The sequence below is a fragment of the Microtus pennsylvanicus genome, chromosome 7 (assembly GCF_037038515.1).
Source record: "Microtus pennsylvanicus isolate mMicPen1 chromosome 7, mMicPen1.hap1, whole genome shotgun sequence".
Taxonomy (NCBI): domain Eukaryota; kingdom Metazoa; phylum Chordata; class Mammalia; order Rodentia; family Cricetidae; genus Microtus; species Microtus pennsylvanicus.
Genome location: NC_134585.1, coordinates 55,139,190 through 55,163,506, shown reverse-complemented (window position 1 = coordinate 55,163,506; position 24,317 = coordinate 55,139,190). Strand labels below are relative to the sequence as shown.

The 24,317-nt window shown below is 46.6% G+C and overlaps 1 protein-coding gene across 4 annotated transcripts in view; it reads right to left on the bottom strand.

Moving 5' to 3' along the window:
* Positions 1-24,317, bottom strand: part of Ccnd3 (cyclin D3) — an 88,281-nt gene that overhangs the window by 14,382 nt on the left and 49,582 nt on the right. For 2 of the 4 annotated variants that reach the window (XM_075980884.1, XM_075980885.1), the window contains 2 exons: positions 23,933-24,040; positions 2,420-2,488 (listed from right to left, as the gene is read on the bottom strand). The exons of 1 other annotated variant lie outside the window; for it this stretch is intronic. The gene's annotated coding sequence lies outside the window, so the exon portion shown is untranslated. The remainder of the gene's footprint in view (positions 1-2,419; positions 2,489-23,932; positions 24,041-24,317) is intronic. One more of the 4 variants, XM_075980886.1, reaches the window with a different exon arrangement.

Below are 24,317 nucleotides of genomic sequence, written 5' to 3'. Positions count from 1 at the left end.
GTTGTGGGTCTGGAGAAATGGTTCAACAGTAAGGAACATGAACCACTCTCCCAGTTCAAGTGGCTCACAACCGTCTATAACTCCAGCTCCAAACGTCCTGACATCCACAGTGCCGTTGCAGTCCTGTGCATGTATCCACGTGCGCGCGCGCACGCGCACACACACACACACACACACACACGCACGCGCACACACACGCGCACACACGCGCGCGCACACACACACGCACACGCACACACACACACACTCCTACACTCACGTAAAAATGTTAGGGATGGTGGTGCACGCCTTCAACCCCAGGACTCAGAAGCCAGAGGCAGAAGGATCTCTGTGAGTTTGAGGTCAGCTTGACTCACCTATTGAGTCCCAAGCCATCCAGAGCTACAGAGTGAGATCCTGTCTCAAAATAAAATAAAGTAAAAACTTTTTTTGGGGGGGGGTGTTCGAGACAGGGTTTCTCTGTAGCTTTGGAGCCTGTCTTGGAACTAGCTCTGTAGACCAGGCTGGCCTAGAAATCACAGAGATCCGCCTGCCTCTGCCTCCCAAGTGCTGAGATTAAAGGTGTGCGCCACCACCACCTGGCTAGAAATAAAAACCTTTTAAAAGAAAGAAAAAAGTAAATGCAAGGGCTATAGAGATGACTCAGTAGCTAAGAGCATGTAGTAATGAACCAGGCGGTGAGTGAGTACTTGTCTAGCATGTATGAGCCCTGGGTGACATTCCATAGTGCTGTGTAAACTGTAGTTTCCACCTGGGAGGAGAGCAGGGGGGTGAGGGGGTGTCAGAAAGTCAAGGTCACCCTCCCATAGCTCCCACAGTGAGTTTGAATTGAAACAAGCCTGGGATACATGAGACCCTGACTCAAAAGTGAAAAAAAAAATGTCTCAGGGCTGTGATATAATTCCTTGGTAGAACATCTGCCTAGCAGGTTCAATCTACAGCACAGGGGGAAAGAGAAGCAAGAAACCAGGCAGTGGTGGCGCACACCTTTAATCCCAGCACTCGGGAGGCAGAGGCAGGCGGATCTCTGTGAGTTCGAGACCAGCCTGGTCTACAAGAGCTAGTGTTCCAGGACAGGCTCCAAAACCACAGAGAAACCCTGTCTCGAAAAACCAAAATAAACAAACAAACAAAAAGAGTGGTATATTATGATTAAATTGACTTGATACTAAACTACATGCTGATTTATTGTTTTTCTTCTTTTTAAAACTGGAGCTAACAAGAAATTCTGTTTGTTATTATACTTCTGGGTTTATTTATTTTTGTATTATTATCTGTTTGCTTGTTTACTTGAGACACAGGGTTTCACTATGGAGCCTTGGCTGGCCTGGACTCGCAGACTTCAGCCTGCCTCTGCTGGGGTTAATGGTGAGTCACCACCATGCTCCACGGGGTGCTTGCACTTTAAACCTTGGTACCATGTTAAATTTCTTCCTTGCTTTGATTTCCTGATGCAGTGGTTGCCTGGTGGGAGCAAGAACTGCTCCCTTAGATCTCTTAGATCCCACTTTTCCTGTTCATCCACTCCTTCCGTTTGTTTGTTCATTTGTTTTGAAGGAGGATGCCCTGCGGTTCGGTGAGTACCTGATCTTCCTGCCACCACCCAAGTGCCTGGATTAGGGGATTACACTGTACATCCCCAGGGCCTTCGAGACTCTGCCCTTTCTTAAAACCTGCCACCAAATAAATTCCTTCACAGTAGAGAAAGGGACTGATCCCATGGTCTGATCACATTCCATGCAAATCTGATATTTATTTGAAGACTTTATATTCTACCTCAGAAAAGTACATAGTTTCATATTCTGGTCCAGGATATAATCACAATTATTGTAATATATAACAGAAAAAATAAATGAGTCTTTTTATTTCTTTTTAAAATGTTTTTATTTATTTATTTATTTATTTATGGGGAAGGAATACATGTCACAATGTCCATGTGAAGGTGAGAGACAACCTAAAGGAATCTGTCCTCCTTCCATGACTGTGAGTCCCAGGGACTGAACTGGGTCCCCTGGCTTGGTAGCATCTGCCTTACCCACCGAGCCACCTCCCTAAGGCTCTGAATTCTTCCAGTTAGGGAAAGATGAACTCCACAGAAGCTACATGTCATTCAAGTGGCAGAGGGGTTTCAACGGGGTTTTGAGATCCGAGTCTGAACGGCTGGGCCCCATGGCCATTGCCAGAGTCTCTACAGCACCCCACCTTCACGTTGCTCCTGGAGAGATCCTGAACTGGTGGCCCAAGGCCATCAGATTAATCTCTCAGTGACACCTCTTTCATCCCAGTCCAAGGACCTGCTTATCGGTCAATTTATAAGTCAGCCAGCCCGGCTTTTAAAGTTCTCCTCTGAGGCCCCGGCTACCCTAGCCAATGTTATCTGGCCCGCAGCACTCAGCCCACCTAGGGCCTTATCACTCACCACTGCCTGTCCTCCTGCTTTGTCCTCCTGAAACCCTGGCTGGTCCACAACTTCCAGAAGCTTTCAGGGCTGCAAAGGAAAGATCAGGGACAGCAAGTTAGCCGCTGTCCTAAATTATTCTCCGTGCTTCCTATAAATAAATCCTCTTTGTCCTCAAAGACTTGGAACTTGTGTGGGGGTGAGAATAGCTGCAAAACTGGCTAGCCTGCCGGAAGAACCTGAAGATGGGTGCTCAGGTAATTCCCACATAGACAGCCTTTCTTGTCTGGTCCCAGCCGGCCATCATTCGTATTGGCACAGTTTAACTTAAAGTTCCCTTATATCAAGGTTTTCGTGGGTTATTTCTTTTTCCAATTTAAAATTAGTTATTAGTGTGTGATAACACTAATCAATAGAGTTGTGGCAATGGGAAGAAAAGAAAAGTCCAAGACTGTCCCCTTAGCGGGAAAAGGGGCTTGCGACCAAGCCTGATAACCTGAATTCAATTCCTGGGACTTGTGTGGTAGAAGGAAAGAAACAAGAAATTGATCTCCTCTGGCCTTCACACCTTTGTTGTAGAAATTGTGACCCTACAGACATCTATATGCAGAGAAAAAAATAATAAATGTGATTTAAATTTAAAAGGGGGAGGGTGTGGTGGCTCCTGCTTTTAATCCCAGCAATTAGGAAGAAGTGGGTGGGTCTCCGTGAGTTCAAGGCCAGTCTGGTTTACTGAGCAAGTTTCAGGGCAGTCAGGGCTACAGGAAGACCCCACCTAATTCTAATCAACCAACCAACCAACCAACCAACCAACCAACCAACCAACCAACCAACCAATCAATCAATCAATCAGTTTCCTGCCCTCCCTGAAACTCAGCCTCTGCAGGCAACTCATTCAGGACATGCATTTTACTTACACTTAGACTCACTCTGGACGTGAGTCTCTATTGAGACCCCAGTAAACCTCAGACACTGCTGGGCCGTGAACAATGCAGAGGACTAGAGCTCTTTTACCTTCTGTGTTCAAAGTCTTATGTAGCCCAGGCTTGCCTCAAACTCTACACAATCAAGAAGGACCCTAAACTCCTGACCCCATTCCTCCTCTGACTCCCAAGTGCCATCACAAGCAGCTTTGTGCCTGTGTGTGTGTGTGTGTGTGTGTGTGTGTGTGTGTGTGTGTGTGATGTGTTGAGTTGTTACACTGTGTCATCCAAGCTGACCGGAAGACCTCACACTCCTCCTAGGCTCAGTTTCCCTGCTCTGGGTCTCGGGCACTCTATCATGTCTGGCCCAGGTTTATCTTAAAGAAAAAAATATTGTCCTGCATAGATGAAGATACACTTTAGTTTCCTTCTTAATAACTTACCTTCTTCTTTTTCTTAAACCCTCTATAAAACAGGCTGGCCTTGAATCTGCCGGCCTCTGCCTCCAGAATGCTGGGATTGAAGGTATGCACCACCATACCCAGCTCATTAAAAATATTTATTCATTTTGTGTTTACGTGTATGTGTGTGGGTACACGTGTGACAATGGAGGTCAGAGGACGACTTGTGGGAGTCAGCTCTTCCTTCTCCCGCGTGGGTCCTGGGATCCACTCGGGGCTTCATCACTCACTGAGCCATCTAGTCAGCCACGTCTTCCTTCCCCATCTTTAGACAGAGACTATCTATGAGGCTGGTCTCTAACTTTTGGTCCTCCTGCCTCAGAACCCCACTGGGATTACAGGTATAAGCCAGTATGTTCAGCCCCATTTCGTTCTTTTAATTTGTTAAAAAAATATATATATACTTATTATTGTGTGTATGAGAGACAGGGAGATAGCTCTGTGACATGGGTACTGACATCAAAGGACAAGTTTGGAGGAATCAGTTCTCTCCTTCCACTATGGTTTCTTTTCTTCTTCTTCTCCTTCTCCTTCTTTTTTTTTTTTTTTTGGTTCCCTGACCGGGCTTTTTGTTTGTTTTGTTTCTTTTCTTTTCTTGAGACAGGGTTTCTTTCTGTATCAGCCCTGGCTGTCCTGGAACTAGCTCTGTAGACCAGGGTAGCCTCAAACTCACAGAGATCCACCTGCCTCTGCCTCTCGAGTGCTGGGATCAAAGGTGTGTGCCACCACCAATAGCTCCACTGTGGTTTTGTGGCTTAGAACTCACCTCAGGCTTAGTTGCAGGCACTAATCACTTCACTGAATCACTTCACTGCCAATTTTTTTCCAAAATCGAAACATGGTAATGGGCACAAATTATGATAGAGAATTGCTTTTCTAGTTCTGTTAATGGACTTTCATTTTTGACGGCGGATAAGGACATAAAAATGTATTTGATAGTGAAAGTGTAAAATCCAGTGTGAATTCTACAGCCTTAGGATGGCTGTCCTAACTGGATAGAAGTTCACTGAGACTTTGGGTATCATTAATTTTGGTGTGTGACGTTTTTATGTCCAAGTTTTTATTTTACTTATTTGTTTTTTGATATGCTGACCACTTTAATTTAAAAGCCATTCTAAATAGTGACTCACAGCTGGAAACGTGCAGGGCCGTTCTCTACATTAAATACCATCAGGTCTGTATTCTAAGAATGAAGACTCAGACTGGACTTCACTGTGCTAGGGTTCACTTCCGTCTCCTATGGCTAGGACACTGCACAGATGGGGTGCTCTGCTGAGCTCTGAAGATGTACATTGCTCCTATTCAGCCACATGGACAGGAGCCGTCCTCTCTCTGGGCCAGAAAAGCAAAGCGCCAGATACTAGTTTCCCATGAAGTAGCTATGCTCTGTTAGCTGTTTTGTTGTTCCACATTTTACCGCCCCATATATGGCTTTATTTTGTTTTTGATACAGGTCTATTTGATTAGCCCTGGATGGCTGAGAACTTGCTATATAGACCAGGCTGGCCTCCAACTCAGAGATCTGCCTACCTCTGTTTCCCAACTGCTGGGATTAAAGGCTTATGCCAACACACATGGCTGTTTTTGTTTTTTATAATAAAGTTAACTAGATTTAGAATAAAAGAAAAAGAATATAGGAGCACCTCAAAATTAAGTAAAAAAGAGAGAGGGTCTGGGTATTGAGCTTAACACTGGAATATTTGCCTAATATATACAAGGACCCACGCCCAACCCCTAGTGTGGCCCACAAACAACCACAGACAGATAATATAGCCCCAATACCCATTCCAACCTGCATGGACTCTGAAAACATTAGCCTAAGAACCAAAAAGGAATGTATGCTATAGTATTCCATTTGTGCGAAGTCTGCAGAGCAGGGTGGTGCACGCATACAGTCCCAGCACTGGAGAGGTGGAGTCAGGAAGATCAGGGGTTTAAGGTCATCCTCAGCTACCCAGAGAGTTCTGGGACAGCCTGGGATACACAGGGAGACCCCATCTAAAGAAAAATGTAAAAATCTGTAGAGACAAAAAATAGACATAGGAGGAGGATTGCTGGGACTCACTGGCCAGCCAGCCAAAGAACCACAAGCTCCATGTTGAATGAAAGCCCCTGTCTCAGAACAATTAAAAAGAGAAAGAACAAGCCACACCTCCTCTGGCCCTCAAGTGTGTGTGAGTGTCCGTGTGCACACCCGTACACACGCTCACACGTACATATACACACACATGCAGAGAGAGAAAGAAGCAAAAGTATTTCTGTCTCGATAACGATTTGATGGTCACTTTCTCTCTCTGGTGGCTTGATACAAATGATTGACAGTACAGGACAGCAAGTGTAAACAAAATTTTAGGTAGACTACAGGATGGATGGGCAGATGGACAGATCCATGAAACGAGGGATGAAGCGAGTGTAAACAACTCAAAATTCAGAGCCATTTCTACCCATGGTACCCTACCAAAGAGTGACTTCAAGCTCCGGGGAATGCAGGGAACTAAGGTCACATTGCTGTTCAATCTGCTTGGTTGTTCAGGGTCTAGGCTCCTGTGCTGAGCTCCTGTGTCTCTCTGAAGAAAAGTGGGGGCAGGTCAGCAGCCCCACGTTTTTGTTTGTTTTGTTTTTGAGACGGGGTTTCTGTGTGTAGCCCTGGCTGGCCTGGAACTCGCTCCGTAGACCAGGCTGGAGCATCCTCACTCTCCTGAGTTCCCTTACGGCAGAAGAAGGTGGAGCACACGGCGGAAGACAGACCATGAAAGCAAGCCCGGGCTGAGCAGAAGCATCTGGTCTCTGAGCAGATAAGACAAAGGTCAGCTCCATTCTCCCCTGATAGGCAGCTGCCTTTGCTGAGACTTGCCTAGGAGCCCCAGAAATGCCTTGAGCAACACATTTTTCACCCTCACTCCACCCCCACCCTGGTGACAGTTTCATGGAGCCCAGACTGGTGTTGAACTGGTTATGTAGCTCAGAGTGATCCTCCTGCCTCCACCTTCTGAGTACTGGGGTGACAGGCAGGTGACAACACTGTACCCTGCCACTCACTTTTTAACCCCTCCACCGTTTCACTGGCTCTTCCTCCAATGGTGTCCAGGCGAAGCCAAAGCCCCCATTTCTCCCTTGGGTACACCTCAATGAGTTGTCTTGTTCGATTCAATTAGTCAGCTTTTGCCTTTCTCTAGCTCCAGTCTCCATCCCAAACCCCCACCACATCACAGAATCCCCACTGGACATCACACTGATACTCTATAGATCTCAAAACCCACTGTCCCATCTCTTTTGTTTTGTGTGCCCATTAACTGGGATTGGCTGAGTTACTTCTCCCGTCCCAGTCAATAAAACAGTCTGCAACTGAGTCCTGTCGCCACGGCTTCCAGATGCTCGTGGAATCTGGTCCTTTGGACTGGCGCTGTTGTCTCTCCATCTCCCAGCGCCAGCTCTAGCCTGTGCTCCCCATGGCTCCCCAAGCAGTCTTTCAGAACCTTCAGAAATACACTGCTTTCTCTACTTCTTATAAACCTCAAACCCCTTACCACTACAGGGTAAAATCCAGACTCCCAAAGCTTCAGAACCACCAAGTTCTGGCCTGAAATATGGCAAGTAGGTCATTAGATGAAAGAAAGAAAAGAAAAAAGGAAAAGGCTGTCGTGGTGTAGCTGCAGCGCTTGGACCCAAATTCTCTCTCCAGCCTCGTATTCTCTTCCCCAGCACAGAAGCATCTAGACTTGGCACCATGGAATGTGCCCAGTACTGGTGAGTTTGCTTAGCCCAGAGACTTCTGTCTGCCTAAAAGCTTTCTCTCACCTTTCTCCACCACACTAGACGTGCCCTGTACCCTTCAAGGCCAGTCGGATGCCATCTGCAAAGAACCTCAGGTCCCTGCTGAGATGTGAAGAATGGGTGTGGTGAGAAAGGGGTCACCATGAAAACTGAGCAGGGAAGGAAGAGGACCCTGACTCTGCCAAGGGCCTAGAGTCCAGGGCCCTGTTCTCAGCCTGCTCTTTGTGACTGCCTGGAGGACAGATGCCAACCATTTCTATAAAGGTCACAAAGGCATGCGCAGAGCAGGAAACACAGAGCTACTAAGTGAACCAAATCCTACTAGGCAACCAGCCTGTGCTCGTCTTCACTCAGGATACCAAACCCCAGCGCCATGAGAGGCATAAGAGAGAGGCAAGGGCAGAGGCTGGATAGGAAGGCGGGACCAATCTTGAGGGGACTGTGCCAGCAGGAGGATTTGAACAATGGCCAAAGGCAACAGAGCACTTTTGTTTCAGGTCAGCATCTAACTGTTAGCCCAGGTTGGCCTTAAACCCTATGTACCTTAGGATGGCATACAATAATCCTCCTACATCAGCCCCAAGTTCTGGGGACACCACTGTGCTCAGCCTAAGAGCAAATTATGTGTTTTGACTTTTGACATGGAACCCATGCTGGTCTCAAACTCTGAGTCTTCCTGCCTCTACCTCCCAAGAGCTGAGATTACAGGCACATCACACTCTGTTGAAGACTCAGTCCTTAGGATGCAGAGGCAGACAGAGTTTTGTGAGTTAGAGGCCAGACTGGTCTACATGTGGTGTTTCAGGTCAGGCAGGGCAATAGAGTAAATCCTTGTCTCAAAACACACAAGCAACATATATGAATTCCAGTACAATATCACCCATGCGCATTCAAGTTTTAGCAGTCTCTGCTACAGCACAGGCAGGGAAGGGTTAATAGTAATTTATTGTACATTTCAAACTTGTTAAGGGGTCTTAATCAAAACCAGAAACTGAATTCTAAGCATTTAGGATCTGGAGACATGTAAGTGGGGAGCCATTAAAAGGTTCTTGGAAACAAAATCCTGAAAACTTCCAAGAGCAGTGGGCACGGCCCCCTGGGCTATGCTCCCAATTATTCGGAGGCTAAGGCAGGATTGATAGTTCAAGGATAGCTTGAGCTACACAGCAAAACACTTTCTCAAAACAAGTAACAGGAAACCCCTCGCTCTCTTTTTAATTTTAATTTTATTTATTTATTGACTTATTTATTTATTTTTGAGACAGGGTTTCTCTGTGTAACAGTCCGAGCTGTCTTGGAACTCATTCTGTAGACCAGGCTGGCCTCTGCATCCCAAGCGTTGGGATTAAGGAAGAGCACCACCATCACCCGGCGAAACTTCTCTTTCCAAATTTTATTTGTGTATGTGTGTAGGGGGTGCATGTTGTGTGTGGGAAGGGGGGTGTATTTACCTCACTGCATGCGTGGCAATGAGGACATCTTGAAGGAGTGGGTCCTCTCCTTCCATCACATGGGTTTCAGGGTTCAAACACCTGCCGTGAGGCTTGATGGCAAGCACCCTTACCAACCGTGCCAACTTGCCAGGCGCCAGGTCAGAAAATTGCTAAGACCCAAAGGGGGCTGAAAGATGAAGTCAGTCCTGTGTGGGTTCGTTTCTCTCTGGTTCCTACTGAGTCAGGACCTCTGCAGTCTTGGACACAGGAAGCTGAGCCAGGGTAGATGCTATCACGGAAAGAATGTGGGAGAGAGAGCCCACGGCGACAGCAAACAACTACATTTAAGGAGTAGGTGGAGAAGAGGCCACTGAAGGAGCCGGGCAGCTTAGGAGGTCAGAGGGAAAGACGGGCAGAGCCGCTGGTGGGTCAGGACCCCTCCCTCCAATAGACCTCCCTGAATTAACTTGCCCTTCGGAGGACCACCCCCTGGACGGACACATTCCTCCTTTAGATATGCTAACAGAGGCCAAAGGGTAAAGGTCGAGGCTTGCTCAGCCTCCCAGCCTTTGTGTCTCTCTCAATTGGCTGCATATCTTTGCTCTGACCCATTAGGGACCAATTCACATGTGAGCTATCTCCACTCCATTTCAGTTTCTGGGAAGAGGATTCTACACTAACTTCCCATGATGGTGTGGGATGTGACCGGAGACACAAGCCCAGTAGACTCCGAGTCAGGTTCAAATAGAGGCTCTGCCGGGGGCACAGTACAACTGACTGTTGTACAGAAGCCTCAAGGCTCCTGTCAGTACAGCAGGGTACTAAATCGCTTGGTAGGCAGAGGTGGTCTAAAATGTCCAGTTTATAACGCGTGCGGTTAATTCCATGTTAGTGCTTTCCTTCATGCCCTGTTCCACAGCTATGGCGCCAGAGCAGGGAAATGCAGAAACTGAGGCTGGCCCTGGTCTTCCCAGTGAGAACCTGTCTGAAGGAAAGGAAAGGGACTGAATTGGGGTTCACACCTAGAAGCACGGATTGACTGACTAACCGACTGGCTTGCTGTACCAGGCCGCTTACATGCTAGAAAAGGATTCTAATGCTGAGTCAGTTCTTTATCTTTGCAAAGGCTAATATATTTTTTTAAAATTGGCACGTGTTTATGTAAACATCAGATGCCAGTGTTTGCATCCATGCATATGAGTGGGGAGGTCGTAGAAGGATGCTGGACATCTGTCTCTGCTTTATTCCCTGTGACAAGGTCTCTCACTGAAGCAGAAGCTTGCCATTTTGGGTAGGATTGCTGGCCATGGAGCACCTTGCCTCTGCCCCTCAGTTCTGGGGTCATAGCCGTGTTAAGCCTTGCCTAGGTTTTTTATGTTGTTTTGTTTCTTTTTTTCTTTTTTTTCTTTTTCTTTTTCTTTTTTGGTTTTTCGAGACAGGGTTTCTCTGTGGCTTTGGAGCCTGTCCTGGAACTAGCTCTGTAGACCAGGCTGGTCTCGAACTCACAGAGATCCGCCTGCCTCTGCCTCCTGAGTGCTGGGATTAAAGGCATGTGCCACCATCGCCCGGCTTGTTGTTTTGTTTCTTAAAACAGAGTTTCTCTGTGTAGCTCTGGCTGTCCTGGAACTCTGTAGATCAGGCTTCGAACTCACAGAGATCCTCCTGCCTCTGCCTCCCGAGTGCCGGGATCAAGGGCGTGCACCACCACCGCCTGGCTCTAGCTTAGCTTTTATATGTGTAGTAGGCATTCAGACTCGCGGTGGCACAGCAAGCATTCTTTACAGTGGGCCACATCCCCGGTCCTCTAATGATTACTTTCCCTGTCTTTTCCTTTAACAGGGTCCGTCTTCTTTAGTTCCACTGGCCTTAAACTCACCACTTGAGAGAGGATGACCTTGAACTCCTGATCCACTTTCTCCACCAGCCTGAACACTGGGATTACACAGTGCTAGGATTACAGGTCTGCAACACAACGCTGTGTGTGTGTGTGTGTGTGTGTGTGTGTGTGTGTGTGTGTGTGTAAAATGGAGTTATTAGGTATCCTAGGCTGGTCTTGAATTCCAAATCGTGGGATTATAGGTATATGCCATCAGGCCAGATATCATCTCCAAGTGATTCTGAAACTGAGCTGAGAGCAACAGGACTTTACCCAGGCAGGACTCAAGCCTTTTTTTCTTGTACCTCTCTATAAAGAATTTATTTTACAGCTGGGCGGTGGTGGCCCTTTAATCCCAGTACTCAGGAAGCAGGGAGCAGGGGATCTCTGTGACTTCAAGGCCAGACTGGTATACAGAGCAAGTTCCAGGACAAAGTTACACAGAAAAACCCTGTCTCAAAAAAAAAAAAAAAAAGAAAGAAAGAAAGAAAGAAAGAAAGAAAAGAAAAGAAAAGAAAAAAAAGAAAGAAAAGAAAAAAAAAGAATTTATCTTACATAATTGGGCATGATGATATGGTGATGGATGCCTATGAACTCAGCAGTTAAGCATTAAGGGGCAGAAGGAGCAGAGATTTAGGGTCATCCTCAGCTACAGACTGAATCTGAAGACAATGTGGGCTATAAGAGATGCTGTGGCAAAAAACAAAAACAAATGAATCCAGTCAGTTCATGGATCTCTGGGAGACCAAGGCCAGCCAGGTCTACACAGGGAGTTCCAGGATAGCCAGAGATACATAGTAAGACCCTGTCTCAAAAACAAACAAACCCACGATTTACTGGCTCGGTAAACTACTTCTCCGTGGGATGTTCTATCCATCCCATATCGGAAATTCCCAGAGGGCCAGACCCCTCCTAAACTGGATATAATTATTCTCAAATCAACAATCTATTGAGTCAAACCTCTTCATCCATAACAATAATCTTATTATCAGAGGGCAACTGGAGCTTCCTAATTTATTAATATATTCTCTCATTTGCAGTTGCCCCCTAAGCACTCCACAGCATGAATAATTGAGAATTCACAGAATTCTGGGGTTGGGCTAGGACGGATGAGAAGAGAAAGGAGCTAAGCAGAGAGAGTGACTCATGACTACAAGCCCAGCCTCAGCCTCTGGGAGAGGAAGTCTGGAGGATCCCAGTTCAAGGCCAGCCTGGGACACGGGAGACGGCTGCAAAAAACCCTATAGTCTCCTCACTCAGGAGGCTACTGCAATAGAATGATCCCAAGTTTCAGCCTAAACTACAGAGCAAGACTTGAAGGAGGAGGAGAGGAGGAAAGTGGGAAAGGAAAGGGGCTGCCGCGATGATCAGTGGCTATTGTAGAGGACCAGAGTTCAGGTCCCGACACCCACATGGAAGCTAGCAACTGCCTATAACTCCAGCTCCAGTGGATCCAACTCCTTCTTCTGGCCTCTTTACGTGGTATCTGCATGCATGTGAACGTACACATGTGCACACAACACACAGAGATAAAAATAAAATAAACCGTAGGTTGGCTATGGTGGCACATGCCTTTAGTCCCAGAAATGAGGAGGCAGAGGGGCCAGCTTGGTCTACATAGTGAGCTTCAGCTTAGCCTGGTCTACATAGTGAGGCCTTATCTAAGACAATGTGTGCATGGGTCCCTGTCCCAGCCTTGGTTTGTTGGCTCAGAGAGATAGTCAGTGAAGGGCTTGCCTTATAAACATAAGAAGCCAAGTTTGATTGCAGAACCTATGGAGATTGAGTCCAGATTAGACCCTTCTCAGCAAACTCAGCCCCTACAAGACTTTTATGCTCAAATGTATTGTTTTGTTATCCTCATTTTGCGGGTGAGTACAGCAAAGCATTTGAACCCAGATCAGAGGAATCCCAGGTTAGGATTTTATGATCAAACTAAGTGGATCAGCGCGGGCAGCATCCAGAATCAGGGACACAACAGACAGAAGCTTGTTGTTGTTCCCAGGCCCAGTGAGGAGCCAGAGGGGGTGAGTGAGTCTGGGAACCCAGGCTAAGGCACAGAGCTGACCACAGCCTGCAGACTGCAGGGACTCCCTGGCACAGGGAGGAAGACATGGGAAGGGAAATTCCTCTAGAAAGAGAACACATTTTTGAGGAATTTGTGTTTCTGTTGGGTCATCTCTGATTTCAGACCCTTGGTATCTTTCTTGAGTCACAGAGAAGAACATCTTGAAAGAGACAAGAGGTGGAGCCGGGGTGGCAGAATCTCTCTCTGGGGACTGGGTTAGGGCAAGGGGGCTTTCTGCCCTGGAAGTGGCGATACCACACAGCTCCTCTCCTCCTGACCAGGAAACAGTGACTTCCACTGCCTGGCTTCTTCATTCTCTCTCTCCTACAGCTCATCAAAAGCAAATGATGCCATCAGAGGTTGGAGGGAAGGCTTGAGAGTGCTCGTTGCTCTTGCAGAGGACCCAGGTTCAATTCCCAGCACTCACATGGTGGTTCACAACCATCTGTGACTCCGATTCCAGGGAATCCTATGACTTTTTCTGATCCTAAGCATAAGGCAAGCACACATGATATATGGTGCATAGTGCATAGAAATGTATGCAGGCAAAACACCCATACATGTAAAATGAAAAAATAATGGTATTAACAAATGCCTAAAAAGAAATTCAGTATATAAGCAACTCAGCATTGCTAAATCCTCATGGAAAGCTTGTAGTGAGACTCCCCAAGATTTGATTGCCAGCCCCACCACTTTTGAGCTTGGATAGGGGACTGAGCCTCAGTTGCTTCATCTGTAGAATGGGACTATCCATTCCAGCCTAAAAGCATGAGTTAAATGCTCAGTGAGGGGAGAGGGGCAAAGATCATAGCATGCAGTGGGTATTCCATGGGCAGCGGCTCCTATGTGCCAGGCATTGTTGGTAGCTGGAAATCAAAGAGCATGCCTAGGTTGTCTGTGAGCTACTGAGGGGGGAAGAGAATTGCTGACTCAATATGATGAGATGCCTGCTGTGGACGGCCTTTCCTATCCTGCCTTCGGTTCCCAAATAACCACACAGGGACTTGATATTAGTTACAAATGCTCAGCCTTAGCTTAGGCTTGTTTTCAGCATACCTGGCTCCCCAGCAACTGCTGGACCACCTGGGGGCCATGGAGCACAAGGCATCTTTAGGTCTAGTGATGGGCTATGTGGCACTGCCCGGCACTGCCCAGTCTCTGGGATCTAAGTCCCAACATTAGTGATTCCAATGCCCCCAATGTCCCCAGCAACGGAGCATGGGTACTACCTTAGCGTCCCCTCTTCTAGGTTAAACCACTATAACTGCTTGGGATGCTTTCTCGTCCTTCAAAAGGCCAGACTGGGTTTGAGAGACTGCTTGGGGATAAAGCACTTGCTGCCAAGCCTGGTGACCACCTCCTTGAGCTCCATGTCCAGGACACAGTGGAAAGCGAGAACAGATCCCACAAGCTGTCCTCTGACCTCCACATGTGTGTGAGCCCTCTACCGCTACCACGTATACAAGAAAGTAAGTAAATAAATACAAAAATAATTTTTAGAATTATTTAGATAATCTTACTTAAATAATTTGGAGCTTATAGGGGTCTGACCTTGGTCCTCTACGTACATGCTATAGCTGAGTAGTTTAGTGTTCTCGTGGGACTCCTAACAATGGGAATAGGGGGCTGTCTCTGACTATGCCCACTTGTATGACCCTCCTCTTCCTGTTGGACTGCCTTGTCCATCTTGACGTGATGGTGTGTGCCCGTCAGTAGTTTGTTATGTTGTGTTTGATAGATGTCCCTGGAAGGCTTGCTTTTTTTCTAAGGGGAGGTGGTGTGGCAGAGACTGGGGAGAGGGGAAGGAGGGAAAGTGTGATCAGAATGTAATAGCTGAGAGAATAATAATATAAAAAAGTTACCAGGTGTGATAACTCACTCTTGTAATCCCAACCCTCAGGAGGCTGAGGCAGGAGGATTACTAGGGGTTTTAGGCCAGCCAGGGCTACAACAGTAAAACTTTGATTTAAAAACAAACAAGCAAATAAATAAATAATAAATAAATGCAAAAGGTCAGAGATCAATAAAAAGGGACTTTGTCTTTTCTTTTTCTTTCTTTTTGAGACAGGATCACATCTCATTATGTAGCTCAGGTTAGCCCCAAACGTCAGAGATCCTTCTGCCTCTGCTTCCCAAATGAGAAATGAGTCAGCCATCATGTCCCTCCCTCCCTTCCTTCCTGAGGTGCTGAGGGTTGAACCTCGGAACTCAAGAATGCAAAGCAGATCCTGCAATGCATCCTTGCAGCAGTAGCAAGCACTGCTGCTGAGCTACCCCCAGCCCCTGTACGTTATTTCCATAATTCTGGCCACTGTCACTACGTTCAGAGCACAGAAGACAGGAAACCGTATTGGTGGAGATTTCTTCTTGCTGGCTCAACACAAAATGCTGACACTAAGGGAGATAGCACTTAGCTGGCAGCAAAGGGTGTGAAATTTCAGGGCTATTGCAGATGAGCCCCTGCACTAGGAACCAGGAAACGCTATGCTACAGATGGGGAAGACTTTCTGAGAGTGTTTCCTCAATATTTGACAAAAATCGCAGTACTTAATTGGGGTGGGGGGTGGCCATGGTGACACTCACCTTTAATCCTAGCACTCAGGAGGCAGAGGCAGGTGGATCAGCCTGGTCTACAGAGAGAGTTCCATGACAGGCAGGGCTATGCAGAAAAACCCTGTCTTAAAACCCTCACCAGAAAAAAAAATTTTTTTTGAGACAGCTTCTCACTCTGTAGCCCAAGCTGGCCACAAACTCCAGGCAGTCCTCCTGCCTCAGCCTCCTAAGAACTGGGATTACAGGTGGAAGCCACCACAATTGGCTATGCCCCTGATGGGGTATGGTATTATCAACAATGACCTAGGAAGTTCAAGTGAACTCTTGTTGCTGTTATTTTTGGGTTTTTAAAAATCTGGGTTTCATTATGAAGTTTTGGCTGGCTTTGAACTTACTATGTAGACCAAACTGGCCTTAAACTCAAGCGAGCCTGCCTCAGCTTCTAAGGTGTCAGTATTACTTAAGTGTCTTATAAATTCCAGCTTGAAATAACCCTTTTCTAGTTCCTACCATTCACATCAGGAGGCTCAGAAAACCTTTAACTCCAGCTCCAGGAGATCTGATGCCATTGACCTCCAATTGTACCTGCATACACATACACATGCCACCATACCCACACAGACACACACAGACCCACACAGATCCACATACAGACACACACAGACCCACACAGACACACACAGATCCACACACAGACCCACACAGACCCCCCCACAAACACACACATCTCTAATCATACAAGATACTTTTTTTTTTTGAGATGGTCTCTTTATATAGACCAGGCTGGTCTTGAACTTGAACTCACAGAGCTCTGCCCTGCCTGTCGCTGCCTCCACAGGACTAGGATTAAAGGTGTTCATCACCATGCCTGGCTTGTTTTCTTTTATTCTAAGGAAAGTATTTATAAAATCAGTATAATATGAAGTTGCAAGCAATGAGTATGCAGCTTAATGGAGGCAAAGAAGCAGGCACTACAACCCTAGCGCTGGGAAGGTAGAGGCAGAAGTCTAAGGTCATCCTTGGCTGTGTATCAACTTTGAGGCCAGCCTGGGCTACATGAACATCTGTTTCTAGGAAAAGAAAATAAGCGATAATCCCACACAAAAGGCGTGATGGTGTACAGCTGTAGTCCTAGCATTTCAGAAGAGCCAGGGACCAGCCTGGATTGAATGGACACTTTTGCAAGAAAATAATTAAAAAATAAAAATAAACTAGATTTGCTGATATACAGGCCTCTCACCCCAGTACTGGGGTAACAGAGTCAGCTGGATCTCTGTGAGTTCCAGGCCAGCCAGGGCTATATGGTAAGACATTGTTTCAAAAATAAAATAAAACTGTGAATGAGTTCTGCAATCCTTGAAAGCATATGCTCTCTTCTGTGCAACCTGGACTGAAATCACAGACCTATTACCTGCTGGTCTGAGGTATGGTACTCTTCCCCCCACTTTTTTTTCTTTTCTTTTTCTTTCTTTTTTTTGGCACAGGGTTTCTCTGTGTAAGCTCTGGTTGACCTAGAACTCATTTCTAGTCCAGGCTGGCCTTAAACTCACAGAGATCTGCCTGCCTCTGCCTCCCAAGTGCTGGGATTAAAAGCGTGCATCACTACTGCCTGGCGAAAGATACAGGATTTAATCTGCCTGAATCTCAGATTTTACTTCTACCGAAATCTTGCAGGGCTGTCCCGAGGACTCAGTAAATACTACATGTAAGGTGTCTGCTCTGTGGTCCTATCCTCCGTGTGGTAAAAAGACAACTGAGGCCGTGATCAGTCATTTAAGGTCAGAGAGCTGAGGGGACACCCTTCAGGAAATCTACATTTCAAGTTTATATTAATAATCTTACTTCCTCTCATTCTTCTGCCCCATCCAAGGCAGGAAATACATCCTTGAGTGTGGTATGTATATATGTACTCATGTGGTTTATGCTTGTGCACACGTGTGTGGGAGTGCATGCATCCATGCATGCACATGTAGACATCAGGTGGTCTTCTCTGCAACTACCCACCTTTCTTTTTTAATTTCTTTTTCTTGTTTTGAGACAGGGCTCACCTAAAACTGACTATGTAACCCAGGCTGGCCTTGAATCCACAGAGATCCGCCTGCCTCTGCCTCCCTAGTGCTGGAACTAAAGGCGAGTGCCAACAACATCTGGTTCCATCCTTATTATTATTATTATTTATTGTTGTTGCTGTTTTAAAAATAAATATTATTAGATTTATTTTTATTTATTTTTTTTTAGATTTATTTTTAATTACATGTCTGTGTGTGGGCTGTACACATGAGCCCATGGATTCCAGAAGAGATTAGATGCCCTGGCTTAGAGTTACAGAGGTTATGAATCACCTGATGTAGGTGCTAGGAACTGAACTCAGATCCTCACAAGAAGAGCAAATGCTCTGAAACGTTAAGTCTCTGCAACCTCCAGTCATAGTGTTCTGAGACAGGTCTCTCCCCCTGGTCCTGCAGCCACCAGGGCTCTCAATGCTGACTCTGCAACCTCCCCACCATAGTGTTCTGAGACAGGTCTCCCCCTGGTCCTGCAGCCATCAGTTTGGCTGTGATGGACGGCTGGTGAATACCAGGAACTCTCCTGTCTCCCATCACTGGAGTGCTGGAATCCGTGTGTCCCACACTCGAGGTTTGTGCCCATTTTTTTTTTAAAACATAGAAGCATTATCTCATTTTATTCTCCCAGTGGTCCTATAGAATCAATCAGTGTTTATTATCTCCATTTTGTGGCTAAAGAAACAGAGACTCAGAGTGATTTAAGATCTTACATAGAAATAAAACCAGCAGAGGTGGTGCACACCTATATTCTCAACTGGCAAAGTTTGGCAGGATTTCAAGGTTGCGACCTGCCTAGGCTACAGGTCAAGATCTGGTCAAGATAAATAAATAGTTGTTATTTGTTACACAGTATATCTAAATACACATAAAGTTGTTTGTAAAAATAGCAAGAACAGAGCCTGGAAAGTTCTCAATACAATGCTGAAGATGTTACAAACAAAATAAATAAGTAAAAATAAAAGATAGTCAATGTATTACAGATTGAATGTAGAGACAGGTGCAGGAGGACTGTGAGCTCCGGGCTACTAAACAGACTGTCTCTAGAGACAGATGCAGGAGGACTGTGAGTTCCGTGCTAGCATGGGCTAAATAGACCATCTCAAAAGAGAAATAAAATTGATGGGCTGGCAAGATGTCCACTTGGGTAAAAGCACTTTCCATACAAGCCTGAGAAACCTTTAGTGGAAGGAGAGAACCTCAGAACTCACAGGCATCTATGACACACATGCCCACAGTTAAACACCCACAGCACAGACACTACCCTAAAACCAGTAAAGAAAGGAGAAAGATGTGTGTGCCCGGTGTCCTGTGCAGCCCCCACGTTCTGTAAGTGAGCTTGTGTGAATTTCAGTGATAAAAGTCTCCTGTGGCTTCTGGGGCGTTTCTTCTCGCTATGCTCGCCCTTAGCTCTGGACATTGTGAAGGTTGTAAAGAATATGTGGTGATTACTATGGTGTGACCGGGAGCTTAGACAGCCCTGGCTCTTGAATCCCAGGTCGTAAACTCTACCTTTTCCAAGGTAGCTTGGATAAGACCTTAGGTTCTGGAAACTTCCTCCTTCCTCCTCTATAAAATGCTGGCTGAGGCTGGTGGCCTGAGGTTTAATTTTTGTTTGGGTTTTGTTTTTTCAAGACAGGGTTTCTCTGTAGCTTTGGGGCCTGTCCTGGAACCCGCTCTGTAGACCAGGCTTGGCCTCAAAGTCAGAGATCTGCCTGCCTCTGCCTCCTGAGTGCTGGGATTAAAGGCGTGAGCCACCACTGCCTGGCTGACCTGAGTTTTTCCCTGCTATGGTGGGTGACTCTCAAAAGCTGTCCTTGAACCTCCACATGTGTGCCAGCGTGGGTACCTACCTTCATGAACAAAACAAGCACATACATAGTGTAATAATTTGTTTTCAGTTATGCTAATATCACATAAAGTTATGTATAATAACAGCTAGGACAGAGCCTGGGAAGTGCTCAGGACCAAGCTGTGGATACCTCAAACAAAGAGCATCACAGGCGAGGGTCATCTGATGGTCTTGGATTTCTTATCAGTTTGGACCTGAGATATTTGAAGACATTGTGAATGTGCGCGTGTGAATGTGTATGTGTGTGAGTGTGAACGTGTTCATATGTAAGAGTGTGCATGTGTGTGAGTGCACTGTGTTCATGTGTGTTGTATTGCATGTGTGTGCATGTGTATGTGTGCGAGTGTGCGTGTGTGCATGTGTGTATGTGTGCGTGAATGTGCATGTTGCGTTGTGTGAGTGCACACGTGTTAATGTGTGTTGTGTGCATGTGTAAGTGTGCACTGTGAGTGCGCGTGTGTTCATGTGTGTGTTGTGTGTGTACGTGTGCATGTGTGTGTGCATGTGTGTGTGCATGTATGTGTCTATTGTCTTCCCAGATTGCTCTCCACCATTCTTTGAAGATCAGATTTTTCACTGATTATCTAGACTAGATCAGCAGGATCTGGGGATACACCTGTCTCCATCCATCCTGCTCAAAGTTTACAGAGACCAGGCCCTGTTGTCATATGTGGGGTGCTGAGGAGCCAAACTCAGGTGCTGATGCTTGTACATCAGGCACCTCATCCACTGAGCCATCTCCCAGCCCCCGGAAAGTAGAGCATTGAAGGGAAGACTTTAAAGGGGCACTGAGTTGAGAGGGAAAGGGAAGGAGAGGGGATGCATAGTCCCTGGGACTCCAGATGGCTGCACATGGCTGAGCTGGGAAGGGAATGGTCCCACCCTGCTCTGCCCCTCCCACATGTGTCTGGGAAATGTCAGTGAGATGCTAGGCTGGAGAGCACTGAAGAACACTAGAATACCCAGAGAGAGAATTACAAATACTTGTGAAATGCATCCCAAATCTCCTATCTGAGCAAGCTATGCCAAATCCCCGGCGAACAGTGCGGCTCTGTTCTTCTTCTCTACATCCTGGTACCATTACTAATCAGAACTTCCTCTCCTGCTCGAGTGTCGACTCCAGGCTGTTAATTCCAGTCTTGGAAAACCTTTACACAAAGAGTCAAGCTGATAAACCCAGCCACATTCCTGCCATTTCCCTCTCTCTCTGGGAAAAAAAAAATGGAAACAACCAAAACGTCCCAACTGTAGAAGACTCAGTAGATGAACTGCCTTAAAACGAACGTCGTACATGGTATGAGTTGAGAATGTTGGGACGTAGTATATAGACTGCTTTGTGTTCAAGTTTAATGTGTGTGTGTGCGCGCACGCGCGTGAGAGCAGACTTGTGGGGGTCAGAGGACAACATTCAGGAGTCAGATCTCCCCTCCCACCTCAGTAAGTCAGGGTCTCTCTTGTCTCTTCTCACTGTATATTCCAGGCTTACAGATGACCTTTCTGTCATGCATTCCATCTTGTAGAAATACATTGTATCTGTTTTTTGTTTGTTGTTGGTGGTGGTTTTTTTGTTTTGTTTTGGTTTGGTTTGGTTTGGTTTTTGGTTTTTTGAGACAGGGTTTCTCTGTGTAACTTTGGTTCCTATCCTGCCTGGAACTAGCTCTTGTAGACCAGGCTGGCCTCGAACTCACAAGAGAAATCCACCTGCCTCTACCTCCCAAGTGCTGGGATTAAAGGTGTGTACCACCACCACTTGGCTGTTGTTTTTTGATCTTGTTTTTTTTTTGTTTGTTTGTCTTTTTTTTTTCTGAGATAAGGTTTCCCTGTAACTTTGGAGCCTGTCTTAAAACTCACTCTGTAGACCAGGCTGGTCTCGAGCTCACAGAGATTCATCTGCCTCTGCCTCCTGAGTGCTGGATTTAAGGTGTGCGCCACCACCACCCAGTTGCATCTGGATTTGGGGAATTGAACTAGGGTCCTCAGGTTTGTGAGTCTGCCTTTACTTATGGGTCCATTTTCCTAACCCTATTTTATTGCTTTCTGTTTGTTTTACTTTTTGTTTTGTGAGCTGGGAGTCTCTGCGTAGATCAGGTTGGCCTTGATTCAGAGATCCACCTACTCCTGCCCTCCAAGTGCTGACGTTAAAGGAGTATGCCACTACATTCAGCCCCGTTTATTTTATTTATTTATTTATTTTTGGTTTTTCGAGACAGGGTTTCTCTGTGGCTTTGGAGCCTGTCCTGGAACTAGCTCTGTAGACCAGGCTGGTCTCGAACTCACAGAGATCCACCTGCCTCTGCCTTCTGAGTGCTGGGATTAAAGGCGTGCGCCACCATCGCCTGGCTTCCCATTTATTTTTTGAAGCAGGGTCTCATGTAGCCCAGACTTACCTCAAACTTGTGCTTATGTGTGTGTGCACGTGTGTGCTTATGTACGGGAGAGCAGAGGACATCCTTGGATATCATCCACAGAAACACCATGTATGTCCCTTGACACAGGGTCTCTCATTGGCCTGGAGCTCACCGAGCTCTCCTAGGCTAGAATGGCTGGCCAGTGCTAGGATTGTAAGCATACACCATGCCTATGTTTTCCCCAGGGTTCTAGGGATCGAACTCAGATCCTCATGCTTGGGTGACAAGTACTTTATTCCCCAGTCCCCACTACTTGGTGGGGTTGTTTTATGTTGCTTGCTTTGCTTCTGACTTTGAACTTCTGACTCTCTTTCCATCTACCAAGTGCAGGGATTGCAAGTGAGAACCAGGACATGTAGTTTATGTGGTGCTGGGGATGGAGCCAAGGATTTCATTCACGCTAGATAAACACTGCACCAACTGAGCTTATCCCCAGCTCTAGATCTTCTGGTTTTTGTAAATTATGTGTACATGCATGTCTGTGTCAGGGTGTGCGCATGTGAGTGCAGGTGCCCTCAGAAGCCAGCAGCGTCAGGTCCCCTGGAGTTAGACACAGGTACTAGAAACAGAAGTGGGGTCCCCTGGAAGGCCAGTGCATGCTCGTTAGCACTGAGCAATCTCTCCAAATCACATGATCTCTGTTTTGAAAGCATCCATGAGGCCTAGGGGTAGAGCTCTGCACATGTCTGTGGTCCTAACACAGAACAGACCCAGTCTGGTCTGAACATGGCCCTGGGTTCAGTCCAGAAGAACAAGCGTGTGAGCGGTAATAAGAACTACCATGGGCTTAGCATAGGGTCATGGTTACCAGGGTGAGTTCTGGACTTGAACTTGGTTTGATTCCCAGATGTTCGAGGTACCAGCTGTGTGGCCTTGCTGAGTGTCTGTGTCTCTCTGCTTTCATTGGACATCAGAAAAATGACAACAAAAACAAAATCTCATTCCATAGCCAGGCTCCCTGCCTGGTTTATCTGTTTTGTTTTGTTTTGTTTGTGGTGCTGGGAATGGAAGCCAGGGTCTCACAATGTTAGGCGAGTCCTTTGCTTCCAGCTCCTGCCTGGTTTCACATCTGGTTCTGTTATTTTTTAGCAGCTGTACAATCTGAGTTGGGTAGACTCTCTATCCCTTGCTTGTTTTCTCATCTGTAAACAGGATATCCCACACAAGTATTTGAGGCTAAGAAGTTTTTTTTTCCTTAACGTGTGTGTGTGTATGTGTGTGTGTGTGTATGTGCATTTGCCACATGTATTTGGGTGCCCTCCAGAAATGGATATCAGATTCCCTGGGTTCTGGGAACAGAACTTCCGTCTTTTATAATAATAGCTACTCCCTTCTGATGAGCCCTCCTCTCTTAAGTCCCCCTTTCTCCAGCCTCTCTACATCCCCCATCTCTCCAGCCCCCGTCTGCAGCCCCCATCTCACTAGCTCCCATCTTTCCATCCCCTACAGTCCCCGTCTCTCCATCTCCTCTCTTCAACCTTCTTTTCTCCAGCCCCGTCTGTGAAGTACCCCCTCTCCAGCTCCCCTCTCTAGTTCCCCTCTCTAGCCCCCTCTCTCCAACACCCACGTCTTCAGCCCCCCCCCCAGCCTCCCTCTCCCCCTTCTTGTGCTTTGCTTTGTTTAAAGACAGGATCTCACGTAGCTAAGAGTTGTCTTCAAGCCTCCTATGTAGCCAAGGATGACTTTGAACTCCTAATCCTCCTGAGTCTACCTCTCCAGTCCTGGGATTACAAGTCTGAGCCACTACCCCCAGATCCTTCTTCCTCTGAGAGGAAACAGCTGGAGCTCACATCGGTCTGGTCGGAAAACACTTAGCACACAGTTGCACAGAAGTTTATACACCAGTTATACAGAAGCAGTTTATACACCAGTTATACAGAAAACGCACTGCCAGTTTACAGAGGGCCCCTAGAGGCAGCTCCCCAGTGCCCCTGTTATTATTCAACAACAGCCCAAGTTAGAAAGGGTCACAGAGGGGTAGCCACCTGTTGAACCACAACCTACTTCACTTCCCATCTTGATTCTTCCTCTGGTAAATTCTGTCACTACTATCACTTCAACCCTGAAAGTGGGGTACAACCCTGAAAGTGGGGGGACTTGGGGTACAAAGATGGCTGACCAACCTGGTATTTCTCTTGAGCCTGTCAGGGTCTTATGTCGTCCAAGCTGGCCTGGAACTTGCTGGGCAGTTGAGAATGGCCTTCAGCAGTCTGATCCTTTGGCCATCTTTCCTAGAAGAGAGTAGTAAGTTCTAGAAACGCTAGTGTGTGTTATCGGCCATGGCCTAATAGTTTCCCACAGCTCTGCACAGAACAGAATTGGGGTAATCAATATGACACATACTTTTTAAAAAATTGTATGTGTTTGTATGACGTGTGTCCATCCCGTATGTGCCATGGAGAGCAAGTCAGAGGATATCTCTGTAGGGCCGATTCTCCTCTTCCACCATGTGGGCCCCGGAAGGCTTGGATACATGACAAGTACCTTCAACCACGGAGCCTTCTAGCA